This window comes from Choloepus didactylus, chromosome 11 (assembly GCF_015220235.1).
Source record: "Choloepus didactylus isolate mChoDid1 chromosome 11, mChoDid1.pri, whole genome shotgun sequence".
NCBI lineage: Eukaryota > Metazoa > Chordata > Mammalia > Pilosa > Megalonychidae > Choloepus > Choloepus didactylus.
The window spans coordinates 59,266,974-59,284,978 of NC_051317.1; the positions used below are offsets into that span (position 1 = coordinate 59,266,974).

General features: G+C 39.0%; 1 protein-coding gene across 1 annotated transcript in view; it reads right to left on the reverse strand.

Moving 5' to 3' along the window:
• Window positions 1-18,005, reverse strand: part of MTMR12 (myotubularin related protein 12) — a 98,203-nt gene that overhangs the window by 65,559 nt on the left and 14,639 nt on the right. The window lies entirely within an intron of this gene.

Sequence of the window (18,005 nt, forward strand, 5' to 3'; positions counted from 1 at the left end):
CCAACATCCTGGAGTGAAACACCTCTGCCCCTGTCAACTGCAAGTGTCCATAGATAGCTGATCCACTAACCACTTCATCTCTCCAATTATTTTGGCCGAAGAGCTAAGAAACATTAATCAAGCTCGCTGCTTAAACTACAGACTTAAAAATTCAGCCACAAATACAGAGAAGCAGAGAAAACTGTTCTGCTGAGAATAAGACACATGAAGCAGATATTCAGAGATAAAAGTCCAACCCCAGACACACAAACAATCATGGCCTGGATACCCATCAGCCTTCCAGGTCTTCGTGAGGTCCAACCACACCTTCCACTCACAGTTCCATGAGCTACACTTGTATCTTTATAATAAATTCTCTTCCTGGCATGAGTTAGCCAGAATAGGTTTCTATTAATTGCCACCAAGGGTACTGACCTAGGTCAACTGCATTAACAATAGATAAACCACAGATTACTAAAATCATGTCACCCAACATGACAAAAGGATAAGAAAGCACTGTCATAGCCACCATCTCACCAGTATGATTGGTGGGGAAGAGTCACATGCCACAAGGAGCACCTACCACCTCAAGTATATGGGTTAGGTGGGATGAGGACATATGGGGCCTCCGAACAGTAAAGCCTCATAGGATTCTGCCATTATCCAGCTAATGAAAACACTCCTGAATAGCTTTCCTTGGCAGTTGCCACAACCACATTTCCTGCATGGCCTCTCCCGGTGTAGAGGCACATACCTCCCACAGCCCCCCACACACCTGGTAAAGCAGAAACTGACTTAAAAACAAAACAAAAACATATCTCACTGACATGAAATAATTAGAATAAGCAAACTCACAGAGTCACAATCTAGAACGTAGGTTACCAGAAGACGGGGTGGGGATAGGATATATGAAATTAAGGCTTAAAACATTACAGGGTTCCTATTTGGAAAAATGGAAATGTTTTGGTAAAGATGGTGGTGATGGTAGCACAACATTATGAATGTAATTAAAAGTACTGAAATACATATCTGAATGCAATGCAGTTAAAAGGGGGCAATTTTAGGTTGTATATATGGTAACAGAATAAAATTAAAAAAAAAAAATCCATGGAACTATACCACAGAATCAGTGACTCCTCGGTTAAACCATGGACTATAGCTAATAATATAATTGTAAAAACGTGCTCATCAATTGCAACAAATGTACACCAATGGAAAGTGTCAATAGGGTAGTATATGGGAATTCTGTATTTTATGCATGATTGTTCAATAAACTCACAACTTCTCTAATTTAAAAAACAAAAACCAAAAACAAAAACCTCAACCCTCTCTTGATCCTACACCTGCCTTCATTCACTCATCCACTCAGCCACCTTTCCAACCGTCCACTCAGTCCCACCAGCATATGGACCTGCTGTCATTTCTCCAATCTTCAAACAAACAAACAAACAAACAAAAAACTAAACAGAAAAAATAAACACAAAAAGCCAAAAAAAAAAAAAAACCGCATCAAAGCCCCCAAACCTCACATCATTCTTAGCCATGTCATTTCCAAAGTAAAAGTCATATATCTAGCTCTCTATATATGTATATATGTGTATGTGTGTACACATGCATATGTAAATGTATATATTTAAGCAGAAGAGGCTAGGCTTCTACAGATAGTTGAGTTTTATACAGAAAGGAAAAGGAAGGATATTTATAAGAGACAATGATAATTTAAAAGGCTTTTTACAAAGGCTAGCTACTGGGGACAAAAAGATAAACAAAGAGCTCATGATCCAGTGGGAAGAACAGACAATACCAAAACACCAACAGACTTTTACAAACATAATATAATATGACAGATGCTATAAGAAAGGTACTATGCACTCAGTGCGAGAGACTGAAAGCCTTCCCTCTAAGATCAGGAATGAGACAAGGATGCCATGCCCGCTGTCATCACTGTTATTCAACATTGTGCTAGAAGTGCTAGCCAGGGCAATCTGGCAAGACAAAGAAATAAAAGGCATCCAAATTGGAAAGGAAGAAGTAAAACTGCCACTATTTGCAGATGATACAATGTTATATCTGGAAAACCCTGAGAAATCGATGACACAGCTATTAGAGCTAATAAACAAATTCAGCAAAGTAGCGGGATACAAGATTAATGCACATAAGTCAGTAATATTCCTATACACTAGAAATGACCAAACTGAAGAGACACTCAAGAAAAAGATACCATTTTCAATAGCAACTAAAAAACTCAAGTACCTAGGAATAAACTTAACCAAAGACGTAAAAAACCTATATAAAGAAAACTATATAACTCTACTAAAAGAAATAGAAAGGGACCTAAAAAGATGGAAAAATATTCCATGTTCATAGATAGGAAGGCTAAATGTCATTAAGATGTTAATTCTACCCAAATTCATCTACAGATTCAATGCAATCCCTATCAAAATTCCAACAACCTTCTTCGCAGACTTGGAAAAGCTAGTTATCAAATTTATCCAGAGGGGGAAGATGCCTTGAATTGCCAAAAACATTCTAAAAAAAAGAAAAACGAAGGGGGAGGACTTACACTCTCTGACTTTGAAGCTTATTATAAAGCCACAGTTGTCAAAACAGCATGGCACTGGCACAAAGATAGACATACTAATCAATGGAATTGAATTGAGAATTTGAAGATAAACCCCCAGATCTAGTCAACTGATCTTTGATAAGGCCCCCAAAACCCCTGAACTGGGACCTAACAGTCTTTTCAACAAATGGGGCTGGGAGAGCTGGATATCCATATCCAAAAGAATGAAAGAGGACGCTCACCTTACATCCTAACACAAAAATTAACTCAAAATGGATTAAAGACCTCAACATAAGAGACACTACCATAAAACTCCTAGAAGATAATGTAGGGAAACATCTTAAGGACCTTGTATTAGGAGGTCACTTCCTAGACCTTACACCCAAAGCACAAGCAACAAAAGGAAAAACAGATAAATGGTAACTCCTCAAACTTAAAAGCTTCTGTACCTCAAAAGAATTTGTCAAAAAGGTGAAGAGGCAGCCAACTCAATGGGAAAAAATTTTTGGAAACCATGTATCTGACAAAAGACTGGTATCTTGCATATATAAAGAAATCCTACAACTCAATGACAATAGTACAGACAGCCCAATCACAAAATGGGCAAAAGATATGAAAAGACACTTCTCTGAGGAGGAAATACAAATGGCAAAAAAACACACAAAAAAACGTTCAGCATCACAAGCTATTAGGGAGATACAAATTAAGACCACAATGAGACATCATCTCACACCAATTAGAATGGCTGCCATTAAACAAATAGGTAACTACAAATGCTGGAGAGGATGTGGAGAAACTGGAACTCCTACTCATTTTGGTGGGACTGTATAATGGTTCAGCCACTCTGGAAGACAGTCTGGAGGTTCCTTAGAAAACGAGATACAGAGCTACCCTTTGATCCAGCAATCGCACTTCTCGGTATATACCCGGAAGATCAGAAAGCAGTGACATGAACAGATATCTGCACGCCAATGTTCATAGCAGCAATATTCTCAATTGTCAAGAGATGGAAACAACCCAAACGTCCTTCAACAGATCAGTGGATAAATAAAATGTGGTATATACACAGAATGGAATACTACACGGCAGTAAGAAGGAACGATGTCGTGAAACATATGGCAACATGGATGAACCCTGAAAACATAATGCTGAGCGAAATAAGCCAGGCACAAAAAGAGAAGTACTGTATGTTACTACTGTGAACACTGAAAAATGTAAAATAAATGGTTAATAATGTAGAATGTAGGGGACCTAGTGATAGATAGCAATTAGTGAAGGGGGAATGACTATCTAATAAGAACAAATAAGTTATTGTGGGTAAATTTAACGTTCTGGGAACACTCAGGAATGACTACGGTTTGTTAACTTCTGGTGAGTATGGTAGGAACAAGATCACAGAAATGTAGTTATCTTAGGTTGTCTGTTTTTCTTATTTCTTTCCTAGGATATAGTCTGTATATTTTCTTCGAGTAGAACAGAACATGTTAGAAGTAATGTAGTTATTCTAGGATATTTGTTTTTTCTTATTCCTTTGTTTTGGTTTTGTTTGAAATAGTTTTTTATTGTCCGTTTTCTAAATTTTTTGATAAAGTTAATTTAAAAAAAAAAAAATGAAAAAAATATGCAGATCCCCCCTGAGGAACTAGGGGAAAATGCAGAGGTTTTGGGCTTCTTCACCTGGATGGTTGCTGATGTTCTCACAAACACTGAGGACTTGCAGGTTGATGTGTCAAACCCTCTATCACAGGACTTGCCTTTAAAAAGCCTGTTACTGCAAAGGAGAAGCTAGGCCTGCTTATAAATGTGCCTAAGAGTCTCCCCCTGAGTACCTCTTTGTTGCTCAGATGTGGCCCTCTCTCTCTAGCTAAGCCACCTCGGCAGGTGATCTCACTGCCCCCACCACCACCACCACCACTACCACGCGGAACCTAACTCCCAGGGGGGTAAATCTCCCTGGCAACGCAGGATATGACTCCCGGTGATGAATCTGGACCCGGCATCATGGGATTGAGAACATCTTCTTGACCAAAAGGAGGATGCAAAGGAAAGAAAATAAAGCTTCAATAGCTGAGAGCATTAAAATGGAGTCAAGAGGTCATTCTGGTGGACATTCTTATGCACTATATCGATAACACTTTTTAGTTTTTAATGTATTGGAATAGCTAGAAGTAAATACCCAAAACTATCATACTCCAACCCAGTGGCCTTGATTCTTGAGGACCACTGTATGACAACGTAGCTTACAAGGGTAAACAGTGTGATTGTGAAAGCCTTGTGGATCACACTCCCTTTATCCAGTGTATGGATGGATGAGTAGAAAAATGGGGGCAAAAAACTAAAGGAAAAATAAGGCAGGAGGGGGGTGACGATTTGGGTGTTCCTTTTTCACTATTCTTTTTTTATTCTTATGACTTTTTCTGGTACAAGAAAAATGTTAAAAAAAATAGACTGGGGTGATGAATGAACAACTATATGATGGTAATGTGATCGATTGATTGCATATTTTGGATGATTGGTATGGTGTGTGAATAAATCTTAATTAAAAAAAAAAAAAAGAAACCACAGCAACGGATCAACATAGAATCTTAGGTCCTAAAGGAGTTTTCCAAACTGTTCTTTATTTTCGTCGTTTACTGGGTGAGGTTAGTAAAAGCACTTTTTAAAATCCTGTTTTGACAGATGATTAAATAAAGTTTGACAAAAGATGAAAAAAAAAAAAAAAAGAAAGGTACTATGGATCACAAAAGAAGGGAACTTAACTCGGGATGAATGGGGGAAGGGGCAGAGAGACAGTTCAAGCAAGTCTTTCTAGGAAAGTGACTCTTAAGGAATGTGAAGGAGTTTCAATAGGTGGACAAGCAGAGAGAGGAAAGAAAAGAGACGTGCAAGACATGGAAATAAGTGATTCTGCATGAGAGGTAAAGGAATAGGACCGAGAAGTAATGGGCTAGGCCACAGTCTAAAGGATTCTGTATGCCATTTTAAGGAGTTTGGGCTTTATCCTGTGGACAATAGAGAACAACCGAAGAATTTTAAGCAGGAGAGTGAATTAAGTACATTGTGCTTACTATCTCTAATAAATTTCTTTCCAGGGAAAAAGCACAGGACTAAGTCAGGAAGGGTCATAGCCTACACAGATATCAGGAGCTTGAGCAAATGTCCTGGGCCTCACCAAGGCCCCCACCAAAAGGACTTAAGATCTGTTATTGACTGCCTCGTGAGACAATGCTCAAAAGAGCCTTTACACGGTCTAAATAATGACATGGAAGTGAGTATAGTTACTTGTGTCCAGAAAGGAGGCAGGTCCTTGACGGCTTTCCCACACTGAAAACTGAAAAAAAAGGCTCCTGTGGGCCCATATTCTCTATTCAGAATCACTCAGTCACAACATGTACGCATATTTTCAGAGGGATAACATCAATCTATTAGAGCACTTCCTGGAAGAAAAAAGAAAAAAGGCTGAGACCTTCCTCCACTCATCCTCATAGCTGCCAAATGTCCCCAAAGCAGAGTATATATTTTCCGTTTTAAAAGAACTAACTCCTCTTCTTCACTAGAATAACATTAAATATGTCTGGATGTTGGCACCAAGCTGCTGACCAAAAATAGATCTGAAAGAGAAAAGGTAAAACCCACAAAGCAACTAAGTTATCCAGAAGTCATTATTTTATCAAACGTGGTAATTTCAACATTGGAGGAGGATATAGCAAAACCACCGAGGTTCCTAAAGGTGTTCAACTTCTTGCTAAAATTATCGCTATTCATCACATTTCCTTCAGCACTGCAGAGAGGGAAAAGGAGAGGTCAAAATAACACAATAAAACATACACTGCCGAAAAGTCAGCGTCTAAGAAAAAGTATTCTAACCATCAAATGTACTATGTGAGGCTCTGCCTCAAATGTCACTAAACAAATTATAACAATACCTTATTCAACCGAAACAGATCAAGCAGCAACCTCACCCATTTGGAACACTGCTGAAAATCATGTCAAAATGGCTTCTAAGCAGTAAAAACAGATGCGTCAGAGTTTGTGCGTAGCCATCAAAGCCCTCCATAATCTGCTTTTCAGTGTCATCTTCCACCTCAACTGCAAGCTTTTAAGTATAACGTTAATAACAGTAAGAGCTAACATTTATATTAAGTTTCTATTATGTGCCAGATAAGTACTCTGCATTAGTATCTCATTTAATTCTCACAACTCTAGTATCCTTAGGTTCAGTAACTTGCCTAAGATTTTACAGGAAGTAAATCACTAACCGAGGACTTAGGATTTAGTCCAAGCCCTGTTTAATTCCAGGGCCCATGTTGATCACTGCTATGCACTAGAATTCTAAGAAACATTGTGAACCAGTATTCTATTCTACAAAACCAATTACAACAAATTAGAAAAATTTCCTTAAGGGAATTAAACTTCACTGTACAAAGACATGCCATACACAGGACAAATGCACCTAAAAAGTTAAAGTCAGCTAACACTACTGAGAATGTGCTGAGAGCTTGAAAAGTAGTCCGGTCATTTTTGTTTCACTGACTCTAAAAAAAAAAATTCTCTGGTTTCTTACTAAGTTCACATTTAGAGTGCACATCTTCTCAAAAGTGTGATGGATCTAGGGCACCTCAGAGAAAAGGCAGAAAATGGGACAGGCCCTACCAGAAAGACCACTGACCTTGAAAAGAATGGAGGGGGGTTGGTTTACAATGAAAATGCTTATAAACGTTCATATCAACACTTTACAGTTTACCGTGGCATTAAGTCAAAAACTGAAATGGTTGTTCTCGGTTTAATTTCATGTAGTCAAAGGGGTAAACTGCAAGAGCAACTTCTCTAAAGATGCCAAAACACAATCTGTTTTAATCATGTTTGGCACCAAAGTGCTAAAAGGATACAACACAGACATTTTACTCCCCCCAAAGTTGGCCTACTTCTCTAAAATGGACATCTGACACTTTCTCCACTGAAAAAGAGAACTGAAGGTAAAAAATGTATTTGCATCCACATATTAGGTGGGAATCCACATGTATCTTAAAACAAAATTTACTTTTTAAAGAAGAAACTTATAAATAAGTTTTATCTTTCTGCATGTCACTTCAAACTTCTCTCTGTTGGTATACTAAAAATAGAAATAATACAGACTTGAGGCCACAGTCCAAATCCCAGCTCTGGTACCTACACACATGACCTTGGGCACACCATTTCATCTAACTGAGTTTCAGTTTCCTACTACGTAAAATGGAAACATATGAGAGCTTTAAAAGATGATACGAGTACTCATTAAATGGGAATTGTAATAATTGCTAGACATCACAGCATCTGTTCTTGATTTCCTTTCTTTATTTTCTCCTCCGTTCCTTTGATGAGTAATCACAGAACTCAAATACACCTTTTAAGAGTTGCAATTATTTAAGATTCTGTCACATGAGTACAATAATTTCTACTTCTCTCCCAATCCTGTTTTCCACATTAAACTAAGTTGCCTCTACTCAGAAGGCCTCTCAATTCTTTTTCCTGTGGAATGAGAAAGTCCTGAAATTAGCAACACTCAAATTGGCCCTAAATTTTTAAGATTTTGACTACATAGGAGTATCTGAAGCCATGCAAAAAGAAACAGCATTTTTCTATCAATAGCATTTTTTATCTAGAAGACTACAATGACTTAAGTCTGGTCATTCTGTGTCTTAACTTCTGCGTTAGAAGGCACACTGAACACATTACAAGATGTAAAGAGTAGACTAATGGCTTTCTTAAAAGAACACAGCATTTGAGGTAAAGCATACTACACAAAAGAAAAGCTATCTCACCTGCTGATTTTATTGAAAGTGGATTAAGTTGCTGAAAGTTGGTAACAAATTAAGAATAAAAAAACTTTATAAGCACTTGAGCATTGGAATGATCACTAATATCTAACTTTTTCTGGTTAACACTTTAAAAAATCATAAATACGTATTATCAAATTTTTTAACAATACAGTATCCAATACTCAACTCATGAAAAAAGAACCACAATTACTCCCCTCCCCAAATCAAAATACATACTGTCCTGAAAAAAAGAGACAACCTACAGGATGCGAATATGTCAGAGTATACATAAAGAAATAAAAAAGAAAACACATCCTCAAAAAAATTTCTTAACTGAATTTTTTGTTTTGATTTGGTTTCAAAAGATATCTCTTTGGGTTTTGGGGAGAGGGTTTGTTGGCAATGCCTTATGGTTCCTTTATCCCTATATTTTATAATAGTTTTTTTGAACCCTACAAGAAAAACAAAGAACTAAAAAACATGGAGACAGTATTTCAGTATTTTTGAGAAAGGTAAAATAGTTGTTAACATCACTGCCTGTTCATCCCAGGAGAATGAACATAGCTGAACAGAGAACAGCAGTAGTAGTTATCAACAAGAGTTCAGGAGTGCCCATGTCTGGATGTGCTGAGTTATGGGTATGGATCTTTAAGTGGGTCACAGGACAGGATGAAATTCCCACATGTGCATCCTACTCCTAATCATTATGTGTCCTCAATGTGTGCAAGTTGTTGTCTTCATGGGCTAATTTGTTGAATGAGTGATTAAAGGTTGTCCAACTTGACCTTTACAAGTGGATGAGTAAATACAATCTCTTCCTTAAAAATATTATAGATTACTACAGCATGACTCAGGGGTTGCTTGTAGACTCTAGAAATCACACATGTCCAATCAGCGAATGTCAAAGTCCACTGTCTCTCTTTCCAAAGTGGGAATTTTCAAGGACCAGTCCCTACTAAGGCAAAGAGGTGAATAATAATAATAATAATAATAATAAAAACATTTATTGTCTTATGTGCCAGGTATTGTTTAAAGGACTTTATTAGTAACTCATTTAATTCTCACAACCCTTTGAAATAGGATTATACCTATTATTATCTCCATTTTACACGAGAAATCCTCTGATTCATAACAATCCAGAAAAGACTCTGACCACAAATAGCACTTCTATGTGTTGCCTCAGTAATCCTGTAATTCCCTTCAAGAGTAAGATTCCCTTTACACGTCCCCTTCTCCTACACCCTCCATATCCAAACTGTCACCAAATTATGTCAACGTAACCTATGAAATATACCTAGAATCCACCACCCTGCTCCACACTATGATCATCTCTTGCCTGGACCACTGCAATAGCTTTCCAATCAGTACAGAGGCATCAGTCCACTTTCTAATCCATTCTCTATCCTTAAGCAGGAGTGATCCTTTCAGAACACAGCCTGCTTTGGATTATTCACCAAATGAAGACAATGCCTTGCCATGGTCTCTGATGCCCTGAACAGCCTGCCCCCACCTACTTGTCCAATCTGGTCTCCGACCAACTCTTCCTTGGTGTGCACTTTGGCCACAGTGGCCTTCTTTCAGCCTCTCATACCTGCCATCTTGTGGTCGTTTCCATATCTTGAGTCATTTCCATAGTTCTTCTGTTTGGAATGCCTCTCCCTTCCCTCTTTGCCTTGTAAATTTTGAGTATACATCAGATCTCAGGTCAAGGGTCATTTCCTCAGGGAAGCTTTCTCTGACCTCCTGACTACATCAAACCCTATTATCAGGTTCATACAGCCTGGTGTATCACTCCCTCCCAGCTTTGGTTATGCGATTTATATGGTTATTTGTTTAATGTCTATCTCCTCAACAAACTGTAAACTCTGAGGGGAGAGATATTTTATTATTATTATTACTATTTTGCTAACCACTTGTTCTAGTTTGCTAATGCTGCCGAAATGCAAAACACCAGCGATGGATTGGCTTTTATAAAAGGGGGTTTATTTGGTTACACAGTTACTGTCTTAAAGCCATAAAGTGTCCAAGGTAACACATCAGCAACTGGGTACCTTCACTGGAGGATGGCCAATGGTGTCTGGAAAACCTCTGTTAGCTGCAAAGGCACATGGCTGGCGTCTGCTCCAAAGTTCTGGTTTCAAAATGGATTTCTCCCAGGATGTTCCTCTCTAGGCTGCAGTTCCTCAAAAATGTCACTTTTAGTTACACTTGGGGTATTTGTCCTCTCTTAGCTTCTCCGGAGCAAGAGTCTGCTTTCAACGGCCATCTTCAAACTGTCTCTCATCTGCAGCTCCTGTACTTTCTTCAAAGTGTCCCTCTTGGCTGTAGCTCCTCTTCAAAATGTTCACTCTCAGCTGCACTGAGTTCCTTCTGTTTGTCAGCTCATTTATATGGCCCCACTGATCAAGGCCCACTTGGAATGGGTGGAGCCATGCCTCCATGGAAATTATCCAATCAGAGTCATCACCCACAGCTGGGTAGGGCACATTTCCACAGAAACACTCAAAGAATTACAATCTAATCAACACTGATATCACCTGCCCACACAAGATTACATCAAAGACAATTGCATTTGGGGGACACAATGTATTCAAACTGGCACACCACTCGATCCCCAGGATCTCATACAGGCCTTACATATAGTAAGCACTCAGGAGATTTTGTTGAATGAACACTTTAAGACGTGAGAGAGTTTAAAAACACTCCACATTAGATAATTTAAATTTTCTAATTACTGATTCTAAAAACAGCAGAAACTGGAGAAAACATATGGGAAATTCAGATATGATAGCTAGGCTTGGGGTCCAATACAGATGGTATCACTAAATGCCTTAAGCACCTCATAAAGCACCGGAGTGCTTTCCATTAAATATTGCCATTTATGAGGTACTAATCCTGAATGACTAGAAATCATGAAGACTGTCCAGTAAGAACTACAGGAGTGCAACAGCTGTAGATGGACCTGGCCGCATTTCAGGGTTCTCCCAGCCAATTCAACTAGTGTCCAGTGACAGCTGCTTCTATATTATTCCTGTTCTCTGGAGCAATGGGAACTTTTAATACCATCATCTCTTGTCATCTTGTTTCAGAGAAGAACCCAGAATCCCCATTAATCCTCTGTTCCTTCAATGCCACTATCTTGCAACTCCCTGCCCAGCTGCCTAATTTTGCAATGGTGAGCCTCTTACTCTCACAGCTGTGAAATGTCAGGTAAAATTCAGCACTGACCCCATTTCCTAAAATGTCCAATGTGCAGGAAAAAAGACAGACAAGGTATGGTCCTTTAATAATCAAAGAGAGCCGAGAGGTCACTCTGGTGGGCATTCTTATGCACAATATAGACAACCCTTTTTAGGTTCTAATGAATTGGGGTAGCTGGTGGTGGATACCTGAAACTATCAAACTACAACCCAGAACCCATGAATCTTGAAGACAATTGTATAAAAATGTGGCTTATGAGGGGGGACAGTGGGATTGGGGAGGCCATGGGGATCACACTCCCCTTTGTCTAGTTTATGGATGGATGAGTGGAAAGGTGGGGGAAGGAAACAAACAAACAAACAAACAGACAAGGGCACCCAGTATTCTTTTAACTTGAGTTGCTCTTTTTCACTTTAATTATTATTCTGGTTATTTGTGTGTGTGTGGTAATGATGGTGTCGGGGACTGATTTTGGTGATGAATGTACAACTATGTAATGGTACTGTGAACAATCGAATGTACGATTTGTTTTGTATGACTGTGTGGTATGTGAATATATCTCAATAAAATGAATATTAAAAAAAAATAAAGAGAACTGATTCTACTAGTTGACAGACTTTCTTAAATTCTTGCAAGACTCCTGAAAACCAGCTCTTGAAAGTTATGCAAATTTTCAACAAATGCACCAGTTAAAAATGGCCTATGAGCTTTGCTAAACATCTCTTGCTACTCCATTTGAATTTTTTTTTAATGTTGACATTGTTCACATACCATACAACCATCCAAAGATCGAAGTGCATAATAAATTGCCCATGGTACCATCATACAGCTGTGCATCCATCATAATTAATTTTTTTAATTTTTAAAACATTTTCATTACTCCAGAAAAGAAAGAAACACAAAAAGAAAACTCGAATCCTCCCATATCCCTAACCATCCCCCCTCCATTATTGACTCAGTATTAGTACAGTATATTCGTTGCTGTTGATGAAAGAATGTTAAACCATTACTAACTGTAGTAAATAGTTTGCAAAAGGTATATTATTAACTTCTAGTTATAGTGTCATACATTTGTTCTAGTTCATGAAAGAGATTTCTAATATTTGTACAGTTAATCACAGACACTGTCCACCACAAGATTCACTATTTTATACATTCCCATATTTTAACCTCCAACTTTCCTTCTGGTGACATATGTGACTTTAAGATTCCCTTTTCCACCACATTCACACACCATTCAGCGCTGTTAGTTATTTTCACAATAACATGCTACCATCACCACTGTCCACTTCCAAACACTTAAGTTCAACCTAGTTAAACATTCTGCTCATATTAAGCAACTGCTTCCCATTCTTTAGCCTCACCGTATATCCTGGTAACTTATATTTCATGTCTATGTGTTTACATATTATAATTAGTTCATATCAGAAGACCATACAATTTTTTGTGCTTATGTGTCTGACTTATTTCACTCAATATAGTGCCCTCAAGGTTTCTTCATCAACCCATTTTTTTTAAGATGGTTTTGTTCACCCACCATACATTCCATCCTAAGTAAACAATCGATGGTTTCCTGTATAGTCACATATTTATGCATTCACCACTATCACCACTATCTATATAAGGACAACTCCATTCCTTCCACAGAGGAGGAAGAGTCAAAGAAGACAGACGAAAGAGGAAGAAAAAGAAAAAAAATGACATCTAAAAAGCAACAAAAGGAAAGACAATGAAACTAAATTACAATAAAAGAGTCAGACAACATCACCAATGCCAAGAGTCCCATACCCTCTCTTATGTCCCCTTTTATAGGCATTTAGCTTTGATATACTGCCTTTGTTACATTAAAGGAAGCATAATACAATGTTTCTGTTAATTACAGTTTCTAGTTTGCATTGATTGTATTTTTTCCCCAATACCACCCCCCATTTTTAACACCTTGCAAGGCTGACATTCATTTGTTCTCCCTCATGTAAAAACATATTTGTACATTTTATCACAATTGCTGAGCACTCTAGGTTTCACTGGGTTATACAGTCCCAGTCTTTATATTTCCTCTTTCCTTCTGGTGTCCCACATGTCCTAACCTTCCTCTTTCAACCATACTCACAGTCATCTTTGTTCAATGTACTTACATTTTTGTGCTACCATCACCCAAAATTGTGCTCCAAACCTCTCACTTCTGTCTTTTCCTATCTGTCTGTAGTGCTCCCTTTAGTATTTCCTAATACTAGAGCAGGTATTTTGTTCACAAACTCTCTTATTGTCTGTTTGTCACAGAATATTTTAAACTCTCCCTCATATATGAAGGACAGTTTGCCAGATACAGGATTCTTGATTGGTGGTTTTTCTCTTTCAGTATCTTAAATGTATCACCCCACTTCCTTCTTGCCTCCATGGTTTCTACTGAGAAATCCACACACAGTCTTATCAAGCTTCCTTTGTATGTGATGGATTGCCTTTCTCTTGCTGCTTTCAGGATTCTCTCTCTTTGATGTTTGATAATCCGATTATTAAGTGTCTTGGCTTAGGCCTATTCAGATCTATTCTGTTTGGGGTACACTGTGCTTCTTGGATCTGTAATTTTATGTCTTCATAAGAGATGGGAAATTTTCAGTGATTATTTCCTCTATTATTGCTTCTGCCCCTTTTCCCTTCTCTTCTCCTTCTGGAACAGCCATGACATGTACATTCATGCACTTCATGTTGTCATTCAATTCCCTGAGACATTGCTCATATTTTTCCATTCTTCTCCCTATCTGTTCTTTCATGTGTAGAATTTCAGATGTCTTGTTTTCCAGTTCCTGAGTGTTTTCTTCTGCCTATTGAGATCTGCTGTTGTATGTCCCCATTGTGTTTTTCATTTCTTATGTTGTGCCTTTCATTTCCATAGATTCTGCCAGTTGTTTTTTCAAACTTTTGATTTCTCCCTTATGTTTGCCCAGTGTTTTCTTCATATCCTTCATCTCTTTGCCATATAATTCCTGAACTCGTTATTTGGTTTCTGATATAACTTGGCATATTTCTTTTAAAATCCTTAATTGATTGTTTCATTAAACGGAAACAATATCTCAGCTGTATCTTAATTGAGGTGTAAGTTTGTTCTTTTAACTAGGCCATATCTTTGTTTTTCGTAGCGTAATTTGTAGTTTTCCGTTGTCTAGGCATCTGGTTTCCTTGGTTACCCCAATCAGATTTTCCCAGACCAGAACAGGTTCAGGTCTCATAATGAGGTTATATTCAGTTTCGAGCTTCCCTGAGAATGTATCTTAGAAGAATGTCAGACTTTCTTGTGAGGTTCTAGCCACTGTGCTTTTTCCTAACCTGCCCAGCAGGTGGCACCTGTCAGCCTGTTGCTCCCAACTGGTGTAAGGAGGTGCAGCCCCTTTACTTTCTGTTTTGGCTCTTTTCCCCCAGGCTCTGGCGTCTGAGTTCTGAAGGGAAGGCCAGTACTAGAGCTGTGCCCCACCTCCTTCCTCTTAGGGAAGATACACCCTCTAGAGGGTTACCTTCTGCATTTGAATTGCTCCTTTGTCTCTCTGACTCTGTTAACTCCACCCCTGTCTGGGTCAGAGTGCTGGGAACTGAAAATGTGTGGGGCTCTCTCCACTGACCACTCAAGCTGAGAGAGAAAAAGAGAAAGAAAACCCCCTTTCAGAGCCAGTCCACAGCCCCCCAGTTTCGCCCATCAGTCAGAGAGAGCACTGTTTCCCAGGGCACAAGAGTTTTCTGTCTCTTTAAGGTCAGTTGTCTCTAAAAGCCTCTGTCTGTTTGTTAGGGGTTTGTCTATGTTTGTAGCTTGTATTCAGCAGTCTACATTTGTTAATTAAAACCCCAGTTGAAGCTGGGCTGAGCTAAATTCACTTGTTCTGGTATTGCTTCTTTTTTCTATAGTGTGGTCTTGTAGCTCAGCCTGCCATGGGGGGAGGAGGCTCCTGGCACAGTTCCACAGTTTTTACTCACAGATTTTATGTCGCAATCTCAGTCATTCCACCCAATCCAGGTTGGTGTACAATGTGTGGACAGTCACGGTTGTCCCCCAGCAGTTGTTCCAGATTATTTACTAGTTGTTCCTGGTTGATTATTAGTTGCTCCAGGGGACTAACTAAATTCCACTCTTCTGTATGCCATCTTGCCCTTCTCTCTCCCCATTTGAATTTGAACAAAGCTTGCCATTATGGCACAAAACACTGGCTAAAACTGACACTGAGTCACAGAATGTCGAGGTTTTCAAAACTAGTGTATCTCTCGTTGTCTTGAATTCAGCTAGAATGGTAGCATGACACAAAGAACAGTTATGTTAGAATGCTAAGAGCACGATTTTCTTTTTAATTCCTTATTTCAAAGCTTCTTCCAATGTTATGTCTACTTTTATTTGTTTTAATTTATAAAGAGGATGGGGCATATGATGGTTAAATTCATGTGTCAACTTGGCTAGGTTATAGCATATCCGGCTGTTTGGTCAAGCAAGCACTGGCCTGATTGTTACTGTGAGGATATTTTATGGATTTAAAATCATCAATTGATTGCATCTATGGCTGATTACATCTACAATCAACTAAGGAGACTGCCTTCAACAATGAGAGATGTCTCATCCAATCAACTGAAGGCCTTAAAAGGAGAACTTATGATTTCAGCAGTCAAAAGGAAGAATTCCATCCCTACTTCACCCAGCTAATTTCTCCTGGGAAATTCACTGAAAACCTTCACCAGGGATCCCAGCTTGCAACCTGCCCTATGGCATTCGACCTCCCTAACCACAAAGTCGTGTGAGTCAATTCCTATTAAAAAACTCATAATATTCACATTATACATGTATATGTATATATGTATCTCCTTTTGGTTCTGTTTCCCTGGAGAACCCTGACTAATACAGGGCATAAATAATAAATCTTCCAATTTCCACAAGTTTTACCTCACAGATCAAAGGAGCTACATCTGTTCAGCCTCCCACCATCAGCATTAACAATTCCCAGGACCCACAGCTGCCACCACCCCCACATCACCTAAGAACTTTCATGCATGCTGAGCCAGGAAGCACTCCCAGCCAGGCAGTGTCTATGACAGGACAAGATGCAAGAGTTGCCACCCACTCTTGAGCAAGCATATGGTCCAAAGGAGATACACCTACTGGAACCCACTTCATAAAGCTGGCCCAGCTCTGAAAAAGTTGTCAATCCTGATCTTGTCTCAGAACTATGTTTCTGAGGAGGGGCCCAAATCACAGGCTCCAATGAGCCTGAGGAGTGAAACTACATACAGAGTCAACATTCAACTCGCATGTCTGGCTACTCAAAGTTGCAAGACAATTCATCTCTAAAACATACCAATTCATTTCAACAAAGAGCTCTAGAATATCCTAAATACTATTGCTGGGAATAAAAAGATGAATAAGAATTAACTTTTGCCCTTGTGTAATTCAGACAGACAAATAAAAACAACACTAGGTAATAGGAGCAATAAAAACTGATGTCTATGTACATTTCATTTAATCTTCTTAACTCTGTTAACTGCCATTATTATTCCATTTTAGAGATGAGGAAAGCGAGGCCAAGCAAGGTTAAGTGAAGCAGGATTCAAGCCCCCTTTACCTGTCTATAGTCATGCTCTTAACTACAATACAACCTGTCTCTCCCTGCTGACCACATCTTCCTCCTTGACACCATTTCCTCCTGAGCTTTTACACCCTCATTCATTTACTGAATTATCATTTCTTCTGCACCTAGTCCATTCCAGACACTGAGTAGACTAGGCAAACACAGGAGTAAACACAATGCACAGCTCCTACCTTCCCAGAGTATATGGGACTCAGTAACAAAATAAATAAATAATAAAAATAAATAAAATTATAAACAATAATAAAGAAACATGCTAAGTGCCACACCAGAGAAAATACAGGGTATGAGGGGAACACCACAGAAACACCTAACCACATTCAGAAAAAGTCAAAGAAACTGCTTCCTTAAGAAGCGTCATTTATGCCAAGACCTGAATATCAGCAGAAATCAGTTCCAGGCAGAAGGACCAATGCTCTCTCTGGCGATTCTTCCTCAAGTCTCCTTTCTGGGCAGGGTCCTCTTCCCCCTTTACAGAACCTGTGCTCCCTGGATGAGCTTTCTCACTTACACTGCTTCAACAATATATGCTGATGACCCCACATCACTCCAGACCTGGACACCCACACAGCCTCCTGGCCCCAGCACTGGGAATGTCCTCCAGGTCCTTCAAATTCCCATTTCAAAAACAAGCTCATCACTTCCTCCCTCTCCCCACTAAACCTGTTCGTCCTCCTCAATACTCTGGCTCAGTGAATGACTCCACAGTCCACCCAGTTAGCCAAGCCAGAGATATGGGAGTCATTCTTTTTTTTTTTTTAATAGCTTGTGTGCCAGTCTGAATGTATTATGTCCCCCTAAACGCCACTATCTTTGATGCAATCTTGTGTGGGCAGACCTATTAGTGTT